The sequence below is a fragment of the Sus scrofa genome, chromosome 5 (assembly GCF_000003025.6).
Source record: "Sus scrofa isolate TJ Tabasco breed Duroc chromosome 5, Sscrofa11.1, whole genome shotgun sequence".
Taxonomy (NCBI): Eukaryota; Metazoa; Chordata; class Mammalia; order Artiodactyla; family Suidae; genus Sus; species Sus scrofa.
Genome location: NC_010447.5, coordinates 37,371,550 through 37,393,580, shown reverse-complemented (window position 1 = coordinate 37,393,580; position 22,031 = coordinate 37,371,550).

The window sequence follows — 22,031 nt, the reverse complement described above, 5'->3', positions numbered from 1 at the left end:
TTATATTTTATTTTCATTTTTATTTTTCTTTATTCTTTATAGATCTATATGTTGTCATGTATTTCCAAAATAAAGATGAAAACTGAGCAGTTTAGATGGTGATCAATATTAGCTAAAAATAATAGGATTTGGATATACTATAAATTGTTATTTAAAAAGTGTAAGATTATCTCATGCATAGATTTTCATTAACCATAACAATGAGATATTTTATAATTTTATTATAAACATGCTTCAACTCCTGACAGTGTGCAGATTTCAATTGCATCTAATATCATCTTGCCTATATATGTTTCCTTGTGTATTTTCATGATAATTATGTGTGTTATATTTTTATTTTACTTCTCTGTCATTCATTTTAATTTTTTTCTTTATTATAGAGGTGCTTTTTTATATCTAGGCTTTTAATTTACCTAAATAGTTATTTAAAAAACACATATCTGAATGTTTAAAAATAAATATATTTTTCCCTAAATACAATGTAGATTCTAGAGTTGAAGGATTATTGGTGACATTTACTCTAAATTCCTCATCTTATATTAAGTAAATTGTCACAAAGACTGTAGAGCAAATGGTAGCAATGTTAGGATAACAAACAAATAAAAAAACCCAGCTACTGATATGCCCAGTTTAAAATTTTCTCATAAAATAATGACCAAATCTCAGCTATCCTTCAGTTTTGTATTTTCTAGACCATCACAAATTCTAACATATGCACCCACATTATGGTATTCATAACCTCCATAATCATTAGTCTATCTGCTTCATGTAAGTCATTCAAGGACTCTCATAATCTGAACCCTTTTAATAATTCTAGCACTAATTTTCCAAAAATTGCACTCCCTAGATTCTGTACTTTTGTAAGATTCAATGGATGTTAGCTGTCACCCTATGGCCTGTCACCTTGGTGTATATGTGTATGATAACAATCTGTGTATTGTAACAATTCCCAATCCTGCCTCTTCACAGTTACGCCTTTTTCATTTTCCATACTCATGTGCAACATTAACTCCTTTACAAGTCCTTCCATTAAATGATATGACCAGATAGTTTTTTCCTTTTATTTTGATCCTGAGCACTCTATACTACCCAAATGCACTTATGTTGAGGGGAGAGTTCATAAATAGCTATTTAATTAGTTTTTATTATCTTTAGGGAGAGAAATTGACATTTAAACATTTTAAGGATATTCTTATTTCTAGTAGCATAATCATCCTGGAAAGAATTATTTAAATAATAGCTTTTAGTTATGCATATGTGAAAAATGTAAAACTCCACTGAAAAGCCATTAATTCAGAAGTTTTATATTAGATCCTGTTCTTACAAACCAGTGTACCATGTTATGTACCATAACGTAAGAATGGTTAAAAGTTTTGATATCACACTTGCTTTAGCGCCTCCATTATTCTGGAGGAAGGCTGTAATGGGATGTTTTTGGCTTGGTAAAACCTATTCTCTATTCTCTGTCATTCTTGGGGAACTTTAAGACTACCAGGATGATGTGGCCCAGTTTGAATGAGATACAGTGAATTCCCTGGGAAGAAAAATTTTAAGACTTCTACCACACCACTTTTGAGATTCAATTTCATTGAAACACATCTGGTGCATTGATATGGTATGCAGCAATGAACCATGATGATAAATATAGGGCCAGGAGATTCTAAAGGGGAATTTACCACAAAAGAGGAAGGGTTCTAGACTGGTATCATACTGGTATCATTGCCAAGAGCCAGCCATTCTGGTATTATAAGTAAGTATATTTTAAGGAGCATGGTGGAGTATATCAAAATGTAAACACTGAGAAAGTTGTTTCTCTAAAGTAAGACATTTTGGGACTTCAGATCAGTTTGGTTAAAGTGCAAATAGCAGCTGAACACTCTTAGAGGATCCATCAAATTAAAATATCCGTATATGGCAATTTTAATAAGATTAATTCTTCTAATACAGGAGCATGGAATATCTTTCCATTTCCTTTAATCCTCTTTAATTTCCTTGATTACTGTTTTATACTTCTCAGCATATAAGTCTTTCACCTCCTTGGCCAGGTTTATTCCTAGGTATTTAATTTGTTGAGGTGTAATTTTAAAAGGTATTATTTTCGATATTCCTTTTCTAATATTTCATTACTAGTATATAGAAATACAACTGAGTTCTGAATGTTAATCTTGTATCCTGCTACTTTACTGTATTTGTTGATCAGTTTGAGTAGTTTTTGTATGGAGTCCTTAGAGTTTTCTATATATACTATGATGTCATCTGCACAGAGCGACAATTTTACCTCTTCTTTTCCAATTCGGATACATTTTATTTCTTTTGTTTGTCTGATTGCTGAGGCTAGGACTTCCAATACTATGTTGAATAACAGTGGTGAGAGTGGGCATCCTTGTCTTGTTCCAGATTTTAGCAGGAAGGCTTTCAGCTTTTATCTGTTGAGTGTTACATTGGCTGTGGTTTTGACTTAATGGTTGTGATTATATTAAGGTTTGTCCCCTCTATATCCGTGTTGGTAAGAGCTTTTATCATGAATGCATGTTGGATTTTGTCAAATGCTTTTTCTGCATCTATCGAGATGATCATGTGGTTTTGACTTTTCTTTTGTTAATGTGGTGTATGACATTGATTGATTTGCATATGTTGAACCATCCTTGTGAACCTGGGATGAATCCCATTTGATCATGGTATATGATCTTTTTTATATGTTGTTGGATTTGGCTGGCTACAGTTTTGTTGAGAACTTTTGCATCTATATTCATCAAAGATATTGGTCTATAATTTATTTTTTGGTAGTATCTATGTCTGGTTTTGGTATTAGGGTGATGGTGGCTTAAGAAAATATCTTTGGGCATGTTCTTTCTCCTTCAACCTTTTGGAAAAGTTTAGTAAAGATGAGTAAAAATTCTTTATATGTTTGGTAGAGAGTGTGTTACTGGTACAAAGCAGACATACAGACCATTGAAACAGAATAAAGAACCCAGAAATAAACCCAGACTCCTCTGGTCAATTAATCTTTGACAAAGGAGACAAGAATATGAAATGGAAAAAAGACAGTCTCTTCAGAAAGTTGTGCTGGGAAAACTGGAGAACTGCATGTAAATCAGTGAAACTGGAACACACCCTTACACCACGCACAAAAATAAACTCAAAATGACTTAAAGGCTTAAACATACAACACCATCAAATTCCTAGAACATAGGCAAAACATTCTCTGACATCAACTGTACAGATATTTTCTTAGGTTACTCTACCAAGGCCACAGAAATAAAAACAAAAAATAAATCAATGGGGGAGTTCCCATTTTGGTGCAGCAGAAATTAATTCACCTAGTATCCATGAGGATGTGAGTTTGATCCCTGGCCTCTCTCAGTGGGTTGGGGATCCAGCATTGCTGTGAGCTGTGGTGTAGGTCACAGATATGGTTTGGATCCCAAGTTTATGTGGCAGTGATGTAGACCAGCAGTTACAGCTCCAATTCCACCCTAGCCTGGGAACTTCCATATACCGTGAGGGAAGCCCTAAAAATAAAATAAACCAACAGGGTCTAATCAAACTTAGAAGTTTTTGCACAGCAAAGGAAACCATAAAAAACAGAGACAACCAGAGTTCCTGTTGTGATGCAGTAAAAACGAATCCGACTAAGGACCATGAGGTTGCGGGTTCGATCCCTGGTCTCGCTCAGTGGGTGAAGGATCCAGCGTTGCTGTGAGCTGTGGTGTAGGTTGCAAACATGGCTTGGATCTGGCATTGCTGTGGCTCAAGCCTAGGATGGCAGCAACAGCTCCTATCCGACCTCTAGCCCAGGAACCTCCATATGCCATGGGTACGGCCCTAAAAAGACAAAAGACAAAAAGACAAAAAAAAAAAAAATAGTGACAACCTATGGAATGAGAGAAAATTGTTGCAAATGATGCAACTGACGAACAACTAGTAAAACTCAACAGTGAAGAAGAAAAAAAAAAGACAATTGAAAAATGGGCAGAAGACCTAAATAGACATTTCTCCAAAGACATGCAGATGGCCAACAGACACATGAAAAAATTCTCAAAATCCCTAATTATTAGAGAAATGCAAATCAAAGCTACACTGGTGTATAACCTCACACCAGTCAGAATGGCTATAATTAATAAGTCTACAAATAAGAAATACTGTAGAGGGTGTGGAGAAAAGGGAACCCTCCTATACTGTTGGTGGGAATGTAAACTGGTACAACCAGTTGGAAAATAGTATGGAGGTACCTCAGAAAACTAAATATAGAATTACCATATGATCCAGCAATCCCACTTCTAGGCATATATCTAGACAAAATTTTCATTCAAAAAGATACATGCACCCCTGTGTTCATAGCATCACTATTCACAATAGCAAAGACATGGAAACAACATAAATGTCCATCAACAGATGAATGGATTAAGATGTGGTATATATGTACAATGGAATATTACGTGGCCATAAAAAAGAACAAAATAATGCCATTTGTAGCAACATGGATGGAACTAGAGATTCTCATACTAATTTAAATAAGTCAGAAAGAGAAAGACAAATACGATATGATTTCACTTATATGTGGAATCTAGAATATGGCAGAAATGAATCTATCTACAGAAAAGAAACAAACTCATGGACATTGAGATCAGACTTGTGGCACCAAAAGGGGAGGAGAAGAGATGGACTGGGAGTTTGGCATTTAAATGTAAACTATTGCATTTGGAATTGATAAGCAATGACATCCTTCCATATAGCACAGGGAACTATAACAGTCACTTGTGATGGAACATGATGGAAGATTATGAGAAAAAAATATATACATATGTATAACTGGGCCTCTTTGCTGAACAGTAGAAATTAACAGAACATTGAATTTAAGTATAACAAAAGTTTTAAAAAATTCCATATATGAATGCTAAATATATTTTGTAATGATTTGAAGTGAGAACAATCAGAATTGATTCTTTAAATGGCACATATATAAGCACTCAGATATAAAGAATTATCTGAGTTTTAAGTCTCTGGTTTGGGTGAAAATGACAGCAGTGTACAACCTTGGAATATCAAGGGGGTGATTTCAGCAGCATGGTTTGGGAAAGCAGATAATCAGAATCGGCTCTTAATTTCATGACTTTATCCATGTGGAAGAGTGAGAGAAAAAAATGATGCCCTTGCCATAGGTGATATCAAGGATCACAGTTATACTGATGTAAAAACCGATTTCTTTTTTTTTAAACTTAGACATGTAAACATTGTTTAATAATTTGAATTATTAAATTTTGAAATACATTGTGTATTTCCTTTCTCTACCATAGTGAATAAAGTTCATCTTTGCCTTATCAGTTGTTGTCTGGTACCTCTACAGAATCTAAATATGAGTAGATACTGAATAAAAATTTGTGAAAACACCAAATGAATAGTATAATATATTTTCTGGAATCTATCATGCCTTATATTTTTAAAGAAGACTACAAATAAATTATAGCTTTGATGGAAAAAAACTAAATACTCCCACATAAAATATGTTCATAAATCATAAAACATATAGTCAAATAAGGAAAATGTCATTGACAATTAAGAAAATATGCTAAGTAATTTGGATAAACTAAAAGTTTATGGCATGTGGAATAAATGACACATAAATGCAAGTCTGGTAACTTGTGTTTCAGAACTGAAATATGGTACATCACTTATAAGTTTGATAAATGTTTACAATCCCATTTGCATCATATTGTTTCAATTTATAAACTAGATAAAGAAAAGTGTGACTCAGGGGCCTATTTTATGAAGACTGTACACTTCTCTAGGTCTGTATGGAAGTGAAAATATGGTCTATTTTGGTTGGGTAGTTTCTGAATCCCCCAATTGTTTCATTGAACAGACGGATTTTGTTATCAAAATAAATTTATATTTATTTTTTTAAATATAAGAGGTGGTTTAAAATTTATACTCAGAGACCTGAACCAAAACCTTCTGAGCTGGAGATGGTTTTTTTCTCTTCAATTTTGTGAAGCAGAAAGACCCTCTTCTCTTCATCTTGCAAAAATACCATGCAGAAATAATTAAAGCCCAAGTGCTGGAGCACCTCATGGCATGTACTCATGACATTATATCATCTGCCTGCATGATTTGCTAAGAAAATATCATTGTCTACCATGGAACAAAAAGACAAGTTAGACAAAGCACATGCTTTCAAGAAGTATAACAAACTAAATATTAAAAAGAAATGTTGTTTTGGAGTTCCCATTGTGGCTCCATGGGTTATGAACCTGACCAGTATCCATGAGGATGCGAGTTCCATCCCTGGCCTTGCTCAATGGGTTAAGGATCCCACATTGCTGTGAGCTGTGGTGTAGGTTGCAGACACAATTTGGATCCCATATTGCTGTGGCTGTAGCGTAGGCTGGCAATTGCAGTTCAGATTCAAACGCTAGCCTGGGAACTTCCATATGCCACACGTGCGGCCCTAAAAAGTAAAAAATAAAATAAATGTTTTGATGAAGTGTTATCAATAAGGTCATGGAATATGAGTTTTTATATTGTCATTCCCTCACAAAACATTGACTTTGAGTACCACCCACAAACAAGAATACCTTTGTGGAATTCTGGGGTTCAACACATAGATGGGAAAAAAATCAGAATACACACATTGAGGAGGATAACAATAATTTACTTTATCCCTTTCATCCCTTCCCTATAGCCGCATAGGTCAATGTCAAGGTATCAACTTCTCCTGTGATTCTCCCTGGGAGAAAGTGAGAGAGTAGTGAGAACTCTGCTTCTCCAGACATGTGGGATGCTGGCCAAGAAGTTCATTCTTTCCTCACCAAGAATAATGAGGCAAGCCATGACTAGCATGGCTGTGGATTGAGAGAGACTGAAATAATCAGGCTTAGAATGCATCTTAGAACTGTGGCTCATACTATATCCTTCATGGACTCAATCAAGTAGTCTGGTCACGAACTGCTTGGGACATCTTTCCTCTGGACCCTCCAAGCTAGGCTGCAGGAACCCTAAGTGCTCTGAGTATTACATACTGCCTCCCACCCATGGAAGACTTCCATGCACTACTATGGATAGTGTGAGTATTTGGCAATGGCTCATGAACATGTGCTGAGAGATAGCCCACTCTGTTGAACTGGGAGAAGACACACAAAATTGAGAATTTCAGGGCATTACCCTAAGGAAAAACAGAATCTTGTGAACCTAGTCTGGCCTTGGGAGAGGGAAAGAAAGCATGCAATCTTAAGAATTCTCTCACAAGAGGGAATAAATATTGTAGGGTGGGTGGATCCATGGAAAAGTCCTGAGAGATAGTCAGAATCTAGCTTGCTGGTTAAGGTAATTTCTCTCTCAAAGAGAGTCAGTAAAGACTAGAAGAGATAGCTATTTCTTTAAAATTGAAGATAGAAACCTAAGACTGCAAGGAGCATGAAAAATCAAGAAGATATGATATCATTAAGGGAATAGAAAAATTTTCCAGTAATGGATCTCAATGAAATGGAGATGTACAAATTGCCTGACAAATAATTCAAAGTCATTGTTTTAAGGAAGCTCAGCAAGAACAGATATTGCAAATAAATCACAAAAACAAAACAAGAACAAAATGAAAAGTTCAACAAATAGAAATCATTAAAAGAACCAAATCCTGAAGTTGAAGAATGCAATGAGTAAAATGAAAAAAATGAAAAACATTAACGGCAGACTTGATCAAGCAGTAGAAAGAATCTGTAAACACAAATATGGATCATTTGAAATTATAAAATCAGAATAAAGAAAAGAATGCCCATTTAACCATGTCTATTCAACATACCACAGGATTCTTGATCTTTCTCTTTCTGTCTCAGTCACACACATACACATCTTCATTACTTTTAATATTCAGAATCTACTTACCCAAAGATAAGCCATTTTAGTAACATCCAATGCCAATGGTACACCCAAAATAATGAGGATCCATCTCACATAGCATGTATTTATTAAAAGGTAACTATCATCTCATACAATGATAGTCACTGTGGAACACAGCAATAGAAGTTATCTGAATATTCACACAAGTTATTCAAAATGTAGTTAGACAAAGAAAGGATAACTGTATATTATTACTATTATACCTGATGGAAAATGATTCAACCAGATTTTAATTTTTTTTCTTTTTCTAGTATTGTATGACCATTCTTCTGAACTCTATCCCTTAACAGGCCTTGGGAAATATTTAGTGTTGCTAGGGGTTGTCATAGGCACAAAGAGTGGGGTATATAATAGGGACAAACAGAGATTCTATATAACTATTAGAGTATGAGATAGTTCTAAACAGAAAAATACGAAATGACCCAAAATGCCAATATAGCCCAGAAAGAAAAAATAGAAACAATGGAGACTTTTTCTCTCATATATATATATTACATATATATATATATGAGAGAGAAATTTTATAATATATAAAACAATTTTATAACATTTATTGCCATCTAAAATATATATGAATTATATATGCTATAAGCATTTTACGATTATATTTTATAGTAAATATAATCTTGGAAAATTTAATTTATAAATATAAATATAAATATGATGGGACAACAAAGAATTACCAGATATTAGAAAAATCAGTACAAAAATTTTAATTTATCAGGAAGAATAAGCAGACTGCAGAAGAAATTCAAAGGGGCGCATATAATTTTTTTAAGAAATTAAAAAAAACATTCTAATTAGTAAAATTAAAGGGATGTAAGAAGATAAGATTTCTGATAGACAAGAACACTTATAAGAGATAAAAATTTATAAAAATTTCCTTTGAGTTAAATATATGACATTATCTTTCAAAATTAAGAGTACAAACTAAGAGATTCACAGTATGAGGGAAATCTGAGAAACATATTGTATTCCATATCAGAGTACCAACAAAACACTAATAGCCATCTAGAATAAGAAAATGAAAACAGTTCTGAGAGGGAAGTTTATAGCAATACAGTCTTATTTCAGGAAAGAAGGAAAAGCTCAAATAAAGAATCTAACACCTGAAAGAACTAGAGAAGGAAAAACAAAGCCAAAATTAACTGGAGGAAAGAAACCATAAAGATCAGAGCAGAAATAAATGAAATGGAGACAACAGAAACAATAGGGATGATCAATTAAACCAAAAGTTGGTTTTTGAAAAGATCAACAAATTAATAAAACTTTAGCCAAACTCATCAATAGAAAAAGGGAGAGCTCAGAGTTCCCATCGTGGCTCAGTGGTTAACGAATCCGACTAGGAACCATGAGGTTGCGGGTTCGATCCCTGCCCTTGCTCAGTGGGTTAACGATCTGGCATTGCTGTGAGCTGTGGTGTAGGTCGCAGACGCGGCTCGGATCCCGTGTTGCTGTGGCTCTGGCATAGGCTGGCAGCTACAGCTCTGATTAGACCCCTAGCCTGGGAACCTCCTTATGCCACGGGAGCGGCCCAAGAAATGGCAAAAAGACAAAAAAAAAAAAAAAATAGAGCTCAAATCAATAAAATTAGAAATGAAAAAGGAGAAATTACAACTTATTTCACAGAAATACAAAGGTCATAAGAAACTACTAAAAGCAACTATATGCCAGTAAAATGGACAACCTAGGTGAAGTGGATAGATTCTTACAAAGGTACAACCTAACCTACCAAGACTGATCCAGGAAGAAATTAAAAATATGAACAGCCCAATCACAAATACTGAAATTGAATATGTGATTTAAAAACTTCCAGAAAACAAAAAGTCCAGCACCTGATGGCTACACATGTGAATTTAGCAAATATTCAGAGAAGAGTTAATACATATTCTTCTTCCAAAAAAAAAATAGCTGACAAAGAACACTCTCAAGCTCATTCATTGAGGCTGCCATCACGCTGATACCAAAACCACCCAAGGATACCACAAAAAAAGAAATTTATGGACCAGTATCACTTATGAACATAGAAGCAAAAATACTAGCAAACTGAATCCAAATATATATTAAAAGGGTACCATGATCAGATGGGTTTTTTCCCAGTGATGCAAAGATCCTTCAATATCTGTAAATAAATCAGTGTGATACACCAAATCAACAAACTGAAAAAACCATATGATCATGTCAATGATGCAGAAAACGATTTTGACAAAATTCAACAATTGTTTCTGATAAAATTCTCCAGAGAGTGAACATAGAGGTAACCTACCTCAATATAAATAAAAGCCATATATGACAAACCCACAGCTAACATTATTCTCATTTGGTAAAAATCTGAAAACACTTCCACTAAGATCAGAAACAAGAGAAGGATGTCCACTTTCACCAATATGATTCAACATAGTTTTGGAGGTCCTAGCATCAGAAATCAAGAAAAAGAAATAAAAGGAATCCAAATTGGAAAAGAAGAAGCAAAATTATCACAGTTTGCAAATGACATGTACTATACCTAGAAAATTCTAAAGACACTACCAGAAAACTGTTAGAACCCATCAATGAATTTGGCAAAGTTGCAGGATATCAACACAGAAATCAATTGCATTTCTGCATACTAACAATGAAATATCAGAAAGATAAATCAAAGAAACCATCTCATTTACCACTGCATCAAAAAGAATAAAATAAGTAGGAATAAAGCTACCTAAAGAGACAAATGACCTATACTCTGAAAACTTTAAGATGTTGATGAAACAAATCAAAGCACACACAAACCAATGGAAAAATATACCATGCTCTTGGATCAGAAGAAGCAATATTGTCAAAATGACTATACTACCCATAGCAATCTACAGAGTCAGTGCAAACTCTATCAAATTGCCAAGGACCTTCCTCACAGAACTAGAACAAAATATTTTAAAATTTGTATGGAAACACAAGAGACCCTGAATAGCCAAAGTAATATTGAAAAAGAAAATGGAAATGGAGAAATCAGGCTCCCTGACTTCTGACAATACTATAAAGCTACAGTTATGAAAAAAAAAATATGGTACTGGCACAAAAACAGAAACAGATCAATGGAATAGGATAGAAATCCCTGAAATAACCCAAGCACCTATGGTTGACTATGACAAAGGAGACAAGAACACACAGTGGAAGAAAGACAGTCTCTTCAATAAGTGGTGCTGGGAAAACTGGAAAGCTGTATGTTTAAGAAAGAAATTTGATCACTCTCTAACACTACACACAAAAATAAACTCAAAATGGATTAAAAATCTAAATATAAAGTGAGATATTGTAAAACTCCTAGAAAAAAAACATAGGCAGAATGGGTTCTTTGACATAAATGACAGCAGCATCTCGCTTAATCCACCTCCTAGAAAAAGATCAATAAAAATCAGTGTGACCTAATTAAACTGAAAAGCTTTTGCGCAGCAAAGGAAACCATTAAAAAACAAAAGACAACATATAGAATGGGAAAAAATCTTTGCAAACAATGCAACAGACAAGAACTTAAGCTCCAAAATATACAAACAACTCATACAACTCAACACTAAAAAAACAAACACCCAATTGAAAAACCTAAATACACATTTCTCCAAAGAAGATAAACGGATGGTCAACAGGCACATGAAAAAATGCTTAACATTACTAATTATTAGAGAAATGCAAATCAAGAATACAATGAGGTATCATCTCATACCAGTCAGAATGTCCATCATTAACAAGTCAGCAAATAACAAATGCGGAAGAGGGTGTGGAGAAAAGGGTGCCCTCCTACACTGTTAGTGGGAATGTAAATTGGTACAACCACTACGGAAAAAACTGTGGAGGTACCTCAGAAAACTAAATATAGAACTACCACATGATCCAGCAATCCCTCTCCTGGGGATATATATGGACAAAACATTCACTCAAGATATACTTGCACCCCTGTGTTCATTGCGTTACCATTCACAATAGCCAAGACATGGAAACAACTTAAATATCCATTAACAGATGAATGGATTAAGCAGTTGTGATACATTTATACAATGGAATGCTGCTCAGCCATAGAAAAGGACAACATAGATGGAACTAGAGATTCTCATACTAAGTGAAGTAGGTCAGAAAGAGAAAGACGAATACTATATGATATCATTTATTTGTGGAATCTAAAATATGGCACAGACAATCCTATCTACAGAACAGAAACACATTACAGCCCAAGAGAGCAGGCTTGGGGTTTCCCAGGGGGAAAAGGGGAGGTAGTGGAATGGACGGGGAGTTTGAGGTTGGTGGATGCCAACTATTACATTTGGCATGGATGGGCAATGAAGTCCTATTGTATAGCACAGGTAAGTGAGTGTGATTGAGTCACTTTGCTGTACAACAGAAATTGAAGAAACATTGTAAATCAACTATACTTTAAAAAGAAAACAAAATTAAAAAGGTGGAAAGATATAATCAAAAAATAATAGAAGATAGTTTTCCATAGTTGAAGTAACTTGTCATGAGTCTATCTTCAACTCTAGTTTTTGATAGAAAGAAATAACTTTCAAGTAAACTCAGGTAAAGCAAAAACATTATCTAAAGAAAGACAATCTAATAAATTTAAGAAAGATTCCACAGGATCCAAGAAAATACCAATCTTACATTATACTAAAATGAAAATAATCATGGGGCCTAGAAGTGAGATGTTAGAAAAGTCAATGAATTGTATGATCAAGAACTGAAAGTTTTTAGTGATAGGATAACTATGGTATATATTTTATCTGCCAAAATGAAAATGAAATTTAGTTGGATAAGCCGGGGGAGGGGGGGGAAACACCCAGAAAAGTAATGTATTATTTGAATATGAAATAAATTAAGATACAAAATAATTTTTACAATTTAAGCCCCAAAAGTAAATGTGGCCTATGTCTTTTATTCTCTGGTAGGTATCTGTTGTATAGTGAGCATTAGAAAAATACCTGTTTAAGCACTTAATTAACTGATTAGTTAAATATAAAGAAAGAACATTCATTTGATGTTGGGGCAAGTAACCTATGGTCCAAATATGAAATTAAATGGAAAATATTTGAGACTTTCTACTACTCTATGAATGGAATTGCTGGCTTAGCAGTGAATCACCTAAGTATTGTCAAAGAATTATAGATAATGTAGATTCTTAGACTTATAATTTTTATAGTGGTCTATAGTTAAGACATAGAACATTTTATTAGAATTATAGAGCTGGTTGTATTTTAAATGTACCGAAAAATGGAGATTAAACCTATACAACACTCCCCCCCACGCCCTACTACCATAGCAAAGTACCACAAATTTAGTGGCTTAAAATAACGTAAGTTTATTCATTTGAAGTTCTTTAGGTCAAAACCTGGATAAACTAGGAAAAAAATCTTGTACGAGTGCCATAGGGTTAAAATCAAGGTTGACAGGGTTATATTGCTTTCCGGAAGCTCTAGGAAATAATTGGATTTCTTGTTTATTCAGATTTTTCATGGACCTAAATTACTTACCATTGGTGATGACCATGGTCACTGATTTTTGGTATCTGCAGGCTGTCCACAAATTTAAAACTATTGCATTCTTTGGCTTGTGGTTTCATTTTCTAATCCAGCAATGGTGGGTTGAGTTCTGCTCACATTTCAAAAATCTTTTGTCACTTTTTAGTCTCATCTCTTAACACTGAAAGGTTCTTCCACTTTTAAAGCTGTGATCACATTTAATTCACTCAGATTATCTGGGATAGTCTGCACATAATAGGGCCCACAATCTTAATTCTCTTCTCAAAGTCTTCTTTGTCATGTAACTTAACATACACAGACATAATGCCAGGGTTAGAGGGAGGATATTCTTGTGGGTCTCACAGGAGATTTCAGTTCAGAAAAAAGCAGCATAAATAATCAGCTGCCATGAATAACTGATTTTTTCATTAGGAGTGGGCAAAGGTATCTGCCTCCTTTGAGGAAGCATTCATCATGATTCTAGCATCTAGTGCCTGGCATTCTATGTAAATACCCCACCATGGTACCCAGATGTATTTACCTAGAATCATACCAGATGTGAGCATACCTCCTTCACAGACACTGCGTTGAGTCTTCCACTGCTATAGTAATGCTTCATAACAAACAGCTCTTAAATTCTCCTATTGTTCTCTAATGGTTTCTTGGGTCTGCTTGAGTACATCTGCTTTAGACTGTGCCATCAATATTAAGTCTTAAATCTCCTCCACATATTTCTCATTTTAAAACTCAGGGATGGAGTTCCTGTCATGGCTCAGCAGTAACGAAGCGGACTAGTATCCATGAGGACTCAGGTTTGATCCCTGGTCTAGCTCAGGGGTTAAGGATCCTGCCTTGCCATGAGCTGTGGTGTAGGTCACACACATGGCTTGGATCTGGCATTGATGTGGCTGTGGTGTAGGCTGGCAGCTACAGCTCTGATTCGACCCCTAGCTTAGGACCTTCTGTATGCTGCAGGTGTAACCCTAAAAAGACAAAAAAAAAAAAAAAAAGGCAAACAAATAAACAAAAAAAACCCTCAGGGGCAAAGAAAAATAAGTACCCAGACATGCTCTATTAATAATGATTGGCAGAAATACCAACAGTCTCTCAGGAAATGTGAGTTTGTTGGTTTGTTTTAGCTTTTGCTTGTTTTCATTTCTTTTCATTTTTAACTGAAAACCTTGAATGATACAAAAACTGTAACATTCTGTGGCTGAAATAATTTTCATTAATGATTTTGGAACAAACTAAAGATGCTTCTTATTGGTTATTCCACTCGAAAAAAAGTAATCCATGAGAAATACCATTGAGTCAGACACTATTTGAAGAATACACAGCAAAATATATGTTTTTTGAAAGTATGATCTTAGAATCACTTTTCTCAGAATAACATGTAGTTATTTAAAAAAAAAGGTTTTCCCTATTAGAGATCTACTTAATAAGAACATGTGGTTGCTATGCCTGGGAATCTGATTTCAAATTAATTTCTCATGCATCTTTTAAAACATCTTACTACTCTTCAACAAATGTGCATTCAATTAACTTATATCATTACTTTCTCTTAATCAAAGTAATTGGTTCCTGGTGTTCCCATCGTGGCTCAGTGGTTAGCTAATCTGACTAGGAACCATGAGGTTGTGGGTTTGATCCCTGGCCTTGCTCAGTGGGTTAAGGATCCAGTGTTGCCATGAGCTGTGGTGTAGGTTGCAGACACGGCTCGGATCCCACGTTGCTGTGGCTCTAATTCGACCCCTAGCCTGGGAACCTGATAAGCCATGGGAGCGGCCCAAGAAATGGCAAAAAGACAAAAAAAAAAAAAAAAAGGTAATTGTTCCTAATTTTCTAACACCAATTTTGTTAAGGACTTCCCACTATGGTGCAGTGGGGTAATGATCTGGCTTATCTCTGTGGAGGCACCAGTTCAATCCCCAACTGGCATAGTGAGTTAAGGATCCAGTGTTACCACAGCTATGGTGTAGGTCTAAGCTCCAACTTGGATTCAGTCCTTGGCCTGGGAACTTCCATATGCCAAGGTGTGGCTGAGAAAGAAAAAAAAACTTTGCTAAACTTTACTATCCTTCATTCTTCAATTATAGTACAATCTTGCTTTAGATCATTTTAAAATTTTCAACATGTATTGATATATTTGATCTCATTCTCTCTACTCACAACACTCTTCTGTATTAAGCAAAAGAAAAAATAGTGGATCTAACTATTTCTACCCTAAAAAGAACAAAGAAATCTTTCTACTCTACTTTCTTACTCTCAAAACCAACTATCTACCTATAATGCCCAGACACTTTAGAAAAGACTGTAAATTCGTAAGTTTCCCTTCAAAACACAGTACTTCACTTTAAAATTATCTAACAATTTTTGCTTCGAAAATTGTTTCTATCATAAAGTTTAAATAGTATTTAATCTATTTTAGGTTTTATACTGTAATATGTAATGGAGAGATAATTACCTCTTTTTAAAGAAATATCTTCAAAATTACTATGATGGTGTAGTAAATGCGAGGCAAACATTGGCTCAAATTTCAGCTGCTTCACTCACTAGTTGTATGATTAAAGGGATTTACTTAATTCTTAAAATGTGTCCTTTTTCATCAAAGGGGATTAAAATAACTACAGCACTGTAAGAATTACTTGAGAAAAGTCATGTAAATTTTTAGCATATATCTCAAACTCTCGGCTATTATTCCTATAGCTATGACTTTTTTTTTTTTCCTACTAATGGAAAAAAAATACCATTTAGCATACCATTTAGCCTGGCATGAATTTTGAAATAAAATAATAGTTAAAATCTGGTTATCTTAGTTCAGTCCCTCACTTCAGTCTAGATTTTAAAAATGGTGTGGCGTGTTGCTTAATACTGTGGATAGTAGGATCAGAGATTGTTTAATTTTTTACTTTTTCACTTAGAAGATGACTGACTTGAAGAAATCATTTGATCTCTCTATTCCTCAGTTTCTGCATCTGTAAAATTAAGGTGATAATAACAAATTAATTTATAGGGTTGTAAATCTTCAAAGCATGGGTCCATGTAAAATGCCCAGGAGCATGTCTAAGTTAAGGCAGTCACTCATGTAAAGTTGGTTCTTACTATACAAATTTTTTGTACAGAATGGAAGCAAGATACTTTTGTATGATGTAAAAAATTGGCATTAGATATAATGTAGTTTTGCCCTGCAGGGATAGGAGATGTGTGAAAGAATGTGGAGATTATTTTTTGGAGAAGTGCTACAAAAAAAATACTTATTAAATTTTCTTTGGACATATATGGCTTTATGTCTTGGACAAAAATATTTTGAGTATACAATTACGCTTTTGATTAATGAGCCATATGAGATCAGTGACAATATTATTGCTATAATTTTACTTTGTATTTGCATAGCCCTTTAAAATTTAGAAAGTTTATTCATGTGCACAATTATATTTTATATTCACAAGAACAACATGTGAGATGGGTTTACTTAAACTAGTTTACTGATAAGAAAACTAAAGCTCAGAAATATTAAATAATTTGATGAGTGTTAAACAAATAGTAAGTGGAAGAGCTTGAGTTTAAACTCTGGTCTTCTGACTCTGAATAGCGAGCCTTTCTTTGGAATCTTAAAGGAAATGTTTTATTTCAGGATAGATGTGTCCTCACTTTTTGTGACAGGAGTAGAATCTCAGCATACTAACTCTATGGAAGCCAAAAACTCTCTCTCAAAAAAAAAAAAAAAAAAAAAAAAAATCCACCAAGTGTTCCTTAGTGGCTTAGCAGATTAGGGATCCCACATTGTCACTGCTATGGCTCCAGTCACTGCTGTGGTGGGGGTTGATCACTGACCCAGGAACTTCCATATGCCAATACAAAGCAAAACAAAACAAACCCAGCAAAATATCCTGATAACTACCAATGTCTAGGCCATATAAATGTTTCCCAAAAATTAAATCATTTTCTATGTGATTTAGTTTTTCCTCCTTAAGATTAAGCATATTATAAGAATATTATAAATGTAATAGCCAGAAGGTTTTCCTTACACTATAAAAATGTAGGCCTTGTGGGCCATTTGGCTCTGTGAGAAAATCTCACATTCATATAAGTCACTTATTTTACAGATAGACAAAACAAGATATGTTTCCTTGTGTCACTGATGAGAAATCTAGCCTGTCATTTTTAAGGGGAATGTACAAGAGATGTGGAGAAGTCAATGGATATTCCATGTTAAGATGATAAATATATTACAATATTTAAAATAACTGAAAAATAAAGCTACTAGGCACATTTACTATTGGCTTTCCATTTAAAATAATACTTCTTCCTGAAATAATTGTGTGCATGTGTGTGTGTGTGTGTGTGTGTGTGTGTGTATGTATCTTCTCTGGATACATGTATTTTTTTTTCTCCAGAGGAGGTCAACCTACAGCCAGCATATGGTGAAATTAATCAAGCTTCTCATTTATTGTGTCTGATTGAATTTTAATGGAGCTGATAATCTAGTTTGACAACTTGCTGAATTATTGTCAGATATATTAAACAATCTCTTCTCATTATGTGTGACAGATAGTTAAGTGCTATAAATTATGGGCCTCTATAGGAGTTGGATGTGTTATGAAGCCAAATGACAAGCACTTCAAGAGAGGGAGGAACTGTTCTTAAGCGACCTATGATAATAATTCACAAAGAGCATTCATAGGCAATTCTACACAGCTTTTTATTCTAGTCAGAACAACAGCAGCTTACTTGAACGTGAAACAAGTAAATATATAAGTAGATAGAGCTCTTTTCTTAATATTATTACTTGACTTTTATACAGAACTCAAAAACCCAATTTCTATCAAATTTGATAAACTATTTTGCCCAAAATTCATTAATAGGATAAATATTTGTTGATTAATAACCTGGTAATTGTGGTATTTTATAAAGTAGAGTAATATATTTTTATTTTTTATTATTAAAGGGAAGAATCTACAGATTAAGTATTAACATAAAGAAGTTTACATGCTCAAATAATTTAATGACAACATACTGTAAACATTCATAAGCATATTGGTAAATGTATATAATAAATTATTGATGTATTTATAATTATATAATTGTAAACATTTGTTATATAAAATATGTTTGTTTATGTTTATTAAATACTTATAAAATACATTTATACATAATTATAAATACATGTAAAATTATAAATGTTATATATGTGTAAACATGCTATATATAATGATTATAATTTGTAATATGTGATAAACAAATACTTATTAGAGAACAATTAGGGAAAATAACGTAACATTATCTCCAATAATATCACTATATAGAAATAATGGTTATTTCTGTTTATTTCAATCCTATACCAACTGTCTTACATGAATGAATCATGCTTTATACATTTTCATATACCATTTTATCTCACTTTTTTGACTTAGCATTACATTGTAGATATTTTCCTAAGTCACTAAAAAAATTATTCACTAAACATTTTAAGATTAAATAATGCTGAATTCCAGTTTCATGTCTGGCATATAAAAAAATTGAAAATTCTCAATTCCAGTCTTATGAAAAGAAAAAGTAGGAGAAACTGAAAATTAATGGCTTTTCTTTGACCAAAAGAAAACTAAAATTTAGGGCAAACTGCTATCTTGAAATCTGGAAAGACAGGTTCATCCAGAGAGACATAACCAAGTTGGATGACCTGTAGCAGGAGACTCTGGAGTTACACACTGATAGGAACACTTAAGTGGTAATATTGACTAATAGTTAGAGACTCAAGGTGCACTAGTGTGTGAGTGAATGATGATCCTCATCTTTCTGAGTTTAATGTAAAGTAACCATGCGTGGTTCCCATGATAAAGATCCTCGGAATGTATTTTATTGATCTTGGCAGGGGGAAGAAAAGGATAGTGATTGTGAAACAGGCGTAGAGATTTCTCCAGTCCAAAGACCTATATTAGGGAAGAGGAATTTGCCAGATCTTTGTCTTACTTGAGGGAAAGACATTCTTCCAACTCCAACCCCCCTTTAGCCTTTCTATCTCACCTAAGTTGGGGAGAAACTTCGTGTTCAATTTTGGTCAAGTCTTCAAGGAAATAGAAAATGCTGAAGCAGGAAAAAGTAGAGGGTGGGGTAGGAGAAAGTTATAGATCTCTGAGTAAGCACTTGTGATTGTCAAGGCACCAAGACATGTGCCCACTAAGACTCTGAGATTTAATGGGAAGATTTTAGTGTATAACATAGCAAGACTCCAATATAAGAAAAAAGTCAATTCAGCTGATAGTAGTACAAGAACAAACTCTTTCAGGAGGATTAGTTAGAGAAGCTGAAAGTCAAAAGGGGAAACAGAAAAAAGGCCACCAAAGGAAATTAAAGACTCTGTCACATATTGCAGAGTCTTTTATTGCACATATTGCAATATATTCACATATTGCAAATAGCAAATATTGGACTCCCCATTGTGGCTCAGCAGGTTAAGAACCTGACATAGTTTCTCTGAAGATACAGGTTGGGTCCCTGTCCCTGCTCAGTGGGCTAAGGATCCAGTGTTGCCATAAGCTGTAGCACAGGTTGCAGATGTGGCTTGGATCTGGCATTGTTGTTGCTGTGGTGTAGGCCTGCAGCTGCAGTTCTGATTAGACCCCCTAGCCTGGGAACTTCCATATACCGCAGGGTGCAGCCATAAAAGATTAAAATAAATAAATAAAAAATATTACACATTGTCACACTCTTAGTCATATTAACAAGAATCTTGGCACTAAAATCTTTTTTAGTCTCAGTTCCTATAAGCCAATACAGCTTGTTCACTTCTCAATAAAAAATTATATCATGCAAAAAGACAAGCGAAAACACAATGTGAAGAGACAAAGTAATTATCAGACCCTGACTCAAATATTATTTTAGAATTATCATATAAGGAATTTAAAGTAATCATGCTTAATATGTTCCGTCATCTCATGGAAAAAGTACAAAATATGTATGAACAGAGAGGTAATATAAGGAGAGAGGTAATATAAGGAGAGAGGTAATATAAGGAAAGAACCACAAGGGAATGGTAGAAATCAAAATGAGAGTACTAGGAAATAAAAATGTTTTGATAGGCTCATCTGCATACTTGACAAGGCTGAGAAGAGAATCATCAAGCTTGAAAATAAGTCAATAGAAAGCTCCTAAGCTGAAATGAATAAAAAAAATAGATAAAACATCTAAGAACTGTGGGGCAGTTTCAAAGGTAGAGCATATGCAGAACTGGAAAATCAGAATGAGAAGATAGAGAAGATCTTATCTTTTTTTTCCTTAAAAAATGTGTGTATAGAGTATTTACAATAATAAATAATTTTCTAAAATTAAGAGTAGACACCAAACTACCTCAGACAACATAAGAAAGGGTACATTCCGATTAAAAACAAACAGACAATACACAGAAAAAACTCCTGGGCATATCATATCAAACTGCAGGAAATCAAAAAAAAAAAAAAAAAAAAGAGAGAGAGAGAGAAATCTTACACCAGAGGGAAAAAACAGTTTTCTCCATTAGTCAAATAAGGATGAGAATACTAGTGGACTTCTTGTCAGAAACCATGCAAGCAAAAAACAGAGTGAAATAGTTAATGTGTTGAATGAAAGAAACCCACAAACTTAGAATTATATATATGATAAATTATTCTTGAAAAGTTAATGAAAAATAAAAACTTTCTCATTCAAAAATGAAAACAAAATAGAACTTTGTTTCCAGTAGAATAAATATAAAAGTAAGTTCTTTGGACAGAAGGAAACAAACTTGTTTTTACATAGAGAAAAATAAAATGTCAGAAAAGAGGGAAAATGAAGGTAAATTAAATATTTTTCTTACTCTTAGTTGATGTAAAAATAACATTGGTGTAAAGAGAAACTATAAAAATGCGTTGGTTGATGATAACATATGTATAAGTTCAGTGAATGACAACAATATCACAAGGGATAAAAGTAAAGAACTGGAAATTATGTTAAAGATACCTTCACTACATGTGAAGCTGCTATTTTAAGATATACAAAGACATATTAGTTTAAAAATAATAATAAAAAACAAGGACAGTGAATAAGAACATGGCTTTAAAAAGTCTCAGAAATTTAAAATATTTTGAACTAAATGAAAATAAAAATACATCATAATTTGTGAGATGCAGCTAGTTCAGTGATTTAGAGGGAAAGTTTATAACACTAGATAGTACATCTGTTAGGAAGAAGTAAGACCTAAAATCAATAACTAAGCTTTCTCCTTAGGAAATGAGAGATATGAAAGCTTAAATCAAGCAGAAGAAAAGAAATAAAAGTCTAAGCAGAAATCAATGCAATTGAGAAAAAAAAGAAAACAATTGAGAAAACTGATTAAAATCAAATGCTTGTTTTATTGAAAAAATTAGTGCAACTGACAAACATTTAGATTTGCTAACCAAGAAGAAAATAATGAATATACACATTGGTGATCTCAGAAATGAAAGAAGAGTCATCACTACTGATACTATAGTTATTTAAAAAATACAAAGGAATACTATAAATAACTTTCTTATAGTAAATTGAACAACTTACATTAAATGGGCCACTTCATTGTAGGATATGAACTATCAAAAACTCATACAACAAAAAAAATGGGTATGGCAGATAGCCATATATCTACTTAAGAAATTAAATAAAGAA